The following is a 6,000-nucleotide window of genomic DNA, read 5'->3' on the forward strand; positions in this document are numbered from 1 at the left end:
GCACCCACAAATTTCAGTGCCAGGGCTATGCACGCTGCATGGCACCCACAGTCCCGGGGCCAAGATGGCACTCCTGGTGGGGAGGGAGGTGGCTTCCACGAGGGAAGAAGTTTCAAAAAGCTCATCGTGACTCCGAGATACATACAGATGCAGGAAAATGCAGAGCGATGGGGTGGAGAGGCAGTCAGAAACGCAACAGCCACATATACGAGGAGAGGGAACAGAGACTCTCTAAAAAGCACATCCATGCGCGCCCATACCGTTGGCGCAAGGGACATCCGTGGGTCAGCCCAACACCCCCACCTTAGGGATAGATCCAGGGCAATTCTGCTTGGCACAAGGCAGGGATGGACGCCTCGGTTTCCCCGGTACTGTTTCCGTAGAAAACAGGGAACGGTGCGGGGGCTAGCCAAGCTAAGGACCTTTTGTATCGTCCACCTTTGCTGCAGATCTAAACGGCTGGGGGGGCGGGGGCACTCAGCTGTGGCTGCACAGATTCAACACCACCCTATCCTACAAACCTCCACCCGAGGCTCTCCGAGACCAGATGGTCCCCCGTGCGTTCCCTTGCTGAAAACTGCTCGGGGTGCGGGTCATGGAGAGGGCAAGATCCCACGTCCTTAATCATTTCGAGGAGTGGGCTTTATTAGCCGGCTGTCAAAACCCTTAAGCCGAAGCAAGCGGAGGATTCACGTCCCGTTGACACTCCGGTAAGGAGCCCGTCAACCCAGTCCGCCGCGGCTCCCAGCGCTCCTCCGGCTTACGCGATTTATGGATCGCGGCAGGCGGCTCTTTCCCTCCCCGCCTTCGCCTAACGCAACGAGCAGCACCACTGCTCCTGTTTCCTGAACTCCACACACCCTCACTTCCTCACCATTATAGTCATGCGGACTAGAACCCTGTGTTTTGAAAGGTGTTTTGGTTTTTTAAGATCCCGTTCCTTTCTCTGCCCGCCCCCCGGCTGAAACGCAATATATCAACAGGTGTTTTTTTTAAGGGAAGAGAAAGGGGGAAGGAAATCTTGCTTTCGGATTCATGGAAAGGGATTTTGATTCTCTCCCTGTCCCCCGTCACCCGCTCCCTCTGCCGTCAACCTTGCTTCTCGATTGGCAAGGAAAGAGCCCGAAAATGTACCCGATGGAGGCGGGGAAGCTGCAGCCTCCGTCTAAAGTGTCTCTCCTTTAAGCAAGACTTAGCCGTATCCATGGAGCTGCCTCATCGCGACGCAGGGAGGTGCGTGGATATTTTCCAATCCGAGTGCTGAAGGATCGTTGGGCTCCGTTTGTTGTAATAATAATAATAATAATAATAATAATAATAATAATAATAATAATACTTTGACCTTGCTGTGATATTCAAATGTGGCCTCTCGGGGCACACCAATCCATCAGACTGGATTTTGGCTAGATCGGGCCAATAACAACAGTGGAATAAGGAACCGGGTGGGGGGGGGGCGTCAAACCCTCCCCGCTTATTTTCACTCCAGCAAATAAAAAAACCCCAACGCCAACACCTTCTTTGGGATTAAGTTCAAGAATCCTCGGCGCTGCCTATAGAGACTGTGCGCCTCTCGATCCTGATCAGGTGTTTGGGGAAGAACTGGACGTTGCAGGAATGGGACCGAGGGAGACTGACTCCCACCCCCTCTCAAAAAAAGGAGAAAGCGCCTGGCAGTGCAGCAGACACAGGAATGAGTACAAGGGACACCCCCTCCTCCTCCTTTTCCTTACCACCACCCGGATTCTCCTTGCTCCTTCGCTTTCCCCCCTCTGCAGAGAAGGGAGCTTGTTTCTTCCCCTGGGGGGAAAGGGGGGTCCGTCCTCCCCCAAAAGCGTGGCACCCTGTGCTCCCCGTGGAGGCATCTCTTTCGCGCGCCTCGTGTTTTTACGCAGAATGGCTCCCCTACCCTCCAAGGAGTCCATAAGTTACGGCTTGCAGGCTGTGCCTCTGGCGGTCAATAGGACAACTCGCGAGTAAGAATCTCTCTGGTGGCTTGTCCTGGCTTATCGTCGTCCCCTCCCCCCTTAAAATGTGGTCTCTGAGAAGTATAGTGGGGACTGGGGGAAAAAAGAGGGGGTGGGGAGGAACTTTATGGATGCAATGCATTTGGGAGATCTGCCCTCCCCCGCCCTAAATCTCTCCCAGTAAATGCCCACAATGATTCAAATAGGCGGCGGGGGCGGTGGTGGGACGGCTTCAAAACAGCGCCCCCCCCAGCTTTCCAAGCGGGTGCGAGGGAGAAGTCGACTCCCGCAGGGCGATCCTCGTTCACGTCTACTCGCGAGTAAGCCCCCGCTTAGCTTCTCGAAAGGGACTTCGTTCAACGTGCCTGCGAGATTGTAGCCTCCTAAAGGCGACGTTAAGGGAGACCTTCCCGACAAGACACCCTTCCCCATTACAGACTTGTAGGTTTTCCAGCTTCTCAGACTAAACAAGGTGTTGTTGTGGTGTGGTCTGGTGTTGTGTGTGTGTGTATCTGTGGATTTTGGCGAGGTCCAATAACCTCTCACTGCCGGTCTTTCTCCCGTTCGGTTTAGCTCCAGATCTCCCCATCTATGCAGTTCCAGGCAAGCTGGGCTTTGCGGTGGCAACCGAACCTCTTTCAGCCCCCAAAACTGATCCATTTCACATTCCCTGGCTCTCTCCCTCCCTCTCGTTCCTACAACCTCAGGCAGATTTTTTTTCTTATTCCTTCCCCCAAAAAAACAGAAACAAAAACTGTAGTACAGTACTCGTTACCTTCCAAGCCCTGAACAGCAAAAAGGCTAAAGTTCGGATCAGAAGGGTCCAGTATTTGAGAGGCGATGGTGTAGGAACTGAGTGGTTTGACTCAAAAAGACAATAATTCAGTATTTAGGCTCGGCTCCAGATACTAGAAGAAGATCCCCCCAAAAAAGTTGCATCCACTCAGGAAGAATAAATCAACCCCTCTCCAAATACACACAAACCAACTCACACATACATTTATATATAATATGCATATAAACCGAAAACTTACCTTTCTAGACCATCCACGAAATTATACCGTTTCCCCCAGCCGGATCAAATTCCAAATGGGAAGCATCCACATATCCAGAAGTAAGAAAATGGCCATTGGCTAATGAGTCAAAAAAGGATTTCGGGGAGAGGGGGGTGTCGTTTTGCTTCCCCCCCTTCCAACCCACTCTTAAACACACACACCAAACTTTGCTCCAAATTTAAAGTGCACACAGACACACACTCACTCTCTCACACCCCCTTTGGTATTGGGGTACAAAAAAAGAAAATAACTGGAAATGAAATATGATCGCTAATAATGACCGGCGACGGCGGTGATAAAGGGCGAAGGAATCCTGAGCGATGGGAGAATCTCAATGCCCACTTTGGAGACGGAAGAAAGGAACCCAAGGCGGGATTAGATCCACCAGGAGAGAAGGAAGTCTTCTTGGAACAGCTGAAAGCTTTTGGGGTGCTGCTTTCCTCCCCCCAAAGTCTTCTTTCCCGGGGAGGCCAAAATCCATCCGGTGCCTCAGAAATCCTCTTTTTAATTCCTCCCAGGATCTCTTGCGCTTCCTGCTCTTGGATCCTGGTCTCCTTCTCCTGGTTCTTTCGGTTGTAACTAGACTCGGTCTATGTAGCCAGAGGCTGCATTAAGGATTACATCAGGCTTTTATAAGCTTTCCAGCTCGCACATTAGACAGAGTGAGAGGGAGAGAGGGAAAAGGAGGGAGGGGGAGAGGGAGGGAGGGAGGGAGGCAGGGGTGGAGAGAGAGGGGGCTGATAAAAAGGGCTCGCTCTCCCTCGCTATACTGTACACTATAACACACATCTAGCTTTGTAAAAAATAATAATAATAAAAAACAGGCAGCTCCGCGAGGAAAGCCTAGAATAAGCGCCACATCATTCCATGTGCCCAGATGAGAGGGATCCAGCAAGCGAACGGAGAAAGCTGGCTAGATCAATGGGTCTCCCACGCTGGGATAACTTTCTCCCGTGGAGAGAGGCTGGGAAGAGGCAAGGAGAGACTGAGAAGCGCTCGGGCTGTTTATGGCACATAAATCAACCCGAGCCTCTGGTAATCACGGTGCGCTTAGCCTGGCCAGGTAATACTAATAATAATCCCCGGGAAGATGACTGGCGGGGAAGGAAGCGCGCGCGGCGGCGATGGAGAGGGAGTTCTCTGCAGCCGGAGGCAAGAGATGAGGCGGGGGGGGGGGGGGAAGGTGGCGGTTTGGAGAAGGTAGCAGAGCTGGATTGGGGGGCGGATCGAGGGAGCGGCGCAGTGCCGGAGAGGGCGTTGAATGGATGGAGGCAGGTTTGTGGGGGCGCCCGGGTCTCGACACTCTCTCGCCTGCCCGGTAACGCTGAGGAAAGGATCGGAGAGGGGGGATTTTACACGGGGGAGGAGAGGGTTTAAAGTGGGAAGAGCGGAGGCCCTCTTCCCTCCTCCTCCGCGAAGGAGAGAGAGAGAAGGAGAAGGAGGAGAGCGCGCGCTGCGCAATGAACGTGGGCACGGAGCTGGAGAGGTGATGGATTGCGCCGGCCGTGCTTTTGGAGAGGTTGACCAGGACGCTAGGGAAGCCTTGGCTGCGGTTTTCCCCTCTCTCTCTCTCTCTCTCTCTCTCTCTCTCTCTCTCTCTCTCTCTCTCTCTCTCTCTCTCTCTCTCTCTCCCTCTCTCTCTCCTCCTTCTCTTTCGAAACACACACACACACACACACACACACACACTCCTCGTTTTCTCTGCCTCCCTCCGGGGAAGAGCAGGGAATGTCAGCGCTGCCTGACACTGAGTCACAGAACAGGCGGAGAGGATGGAGAGACGCTCGTGTATGGAGGGTGGAGGCAACCCCCCCCCCAACGCATGCGCGCGCGCACACACGCGCGCGCACAAGGCAATCTAGGCAGCTCCTATCTGGGCCGAGGTAAGCCCCTCTCCCCGAGGCAAGCCCCTCTCCCCGAGGTTTCACCCCCCCCCCAACCCGTTGATGGTTATTGCACGATCCAGGCCATTTCTCTGTCTCTCCCTCCTGGGTACGTCTCCAACCGCATCCCCTCGCGATTTGGTGCAAGGCATGGTGGAGAAGGCTCGGCGAATCCGGCCAGAGGGATCCACAGCCCCGTTCAGCCGGAGGCGCGAGTGGGTTACTGCCGAACGCTCCTACAGGCTTGTGGGTCGCTGTTGCCCTTGCAGCCTGGTTCCACGCGCGTTTACGCAGACGCAACTACCGCTTTACCCAACGGAATTTATTCCTAAACGTGTGTAGGACTGCAGTCTTGGATTAGGGCTAACATCTATTTTAGTTTAATAGTGCCATGAACTGGTTTGTGTTTGTGGCGTGGGGGGGGGGAGGGAGGGGTGAATTTAGAACCCATTTACTCCTGATATGAGTTACTTCGCGTCTGGATCCTCTCCATGTTTGCTCAGAAGTAAATCCGACTGATTCCAGTGTGTTACCTCTAGGCACTTTGGCGACACAACGGCTGTGTGTGCGCTTTCTGTTTTTGATTGGGGGGGGGGGGCGTTAACCAGTTCCGAGGCGGTGGAGAGAAATTATCTTTTAAAAAAGAAAAGAAAGCAACCTGCTGGCATTAGGTCCTGGAGGTCCTCATCTACAGGATGAAGAAGGAAACAAGTGTGAAAGAAAAAACAGCACCAGAGACTGTAAGACAACAAAGGAGGGAGAGAAATGAGGCTGGAAGAGCCATGAGAGGGAGACTCCACTATTTAAGCTCCAAGCATTCCCAGAGCATTGGAAGGTGGTGGGGGTGAGAATCCCAAACCCTAAAGGTATTTATGAAAAAAGAGAATCCTGGACCCCCTGAATCTAGGATTTTAAAATCCTGATTAGTCACTGTCGTCTTCTTGTTCCACATCCCACATCAGTAAAACAGTACACTCATCCGTTCATCCAGTGTGGTGTTGAGAGATTTGCAGAACTGTGTGGATGGAGAGCCTCCCCTTCAAATCACAATGGTGGTGAATAGAAAGGATGGTCAAACTGATTTAATATGGTGAGTGC

The 6,000-nt window shown here is 53.0% G+C and overlaps 1 protein-coding gene across 3 annotated transcripts in view; it reads right to left on the reverse strand.

The window, feature by feature from the left end:
• The window catches only part of ADGRB1 (adhesion G protein-coupled receptor B1), a 393,844-nt gene extending 389,342 nt beyond the window's left edge, over positions 1-4,502 (reverse strand). Inside the window, exon 1 of one of the 3 annotated variants that reach the window (XM_081918643.1) lies at positions 2,999-4,502. The gene's annotated coding sequence lies outside the window, so the exon portion shown is untranslated. The remainder of the gene's footprint in view (positions 1-2,998) is intronic. The other 2 variants (XM_081918644.1, XM_081918645.1) reach the window with 2 other exon arrangements.
• Positions 4,503-6,000: the final 1,498 nt, after the last annotated feature.

Source organism: Podarcis melisellensis (genome assembly GCF_964234715.1).
Source record: "Podarcis melisellensis genome assembly, chromosome: 7".
In the NCBI taxonomy this organism is placed as follows: domain Eukaryota; kingdom Metazoa; phylum Chordata; class Lepidosauria; order Squamata; family Lacertidae; genus Podarcis; species Podarcis melisellensis.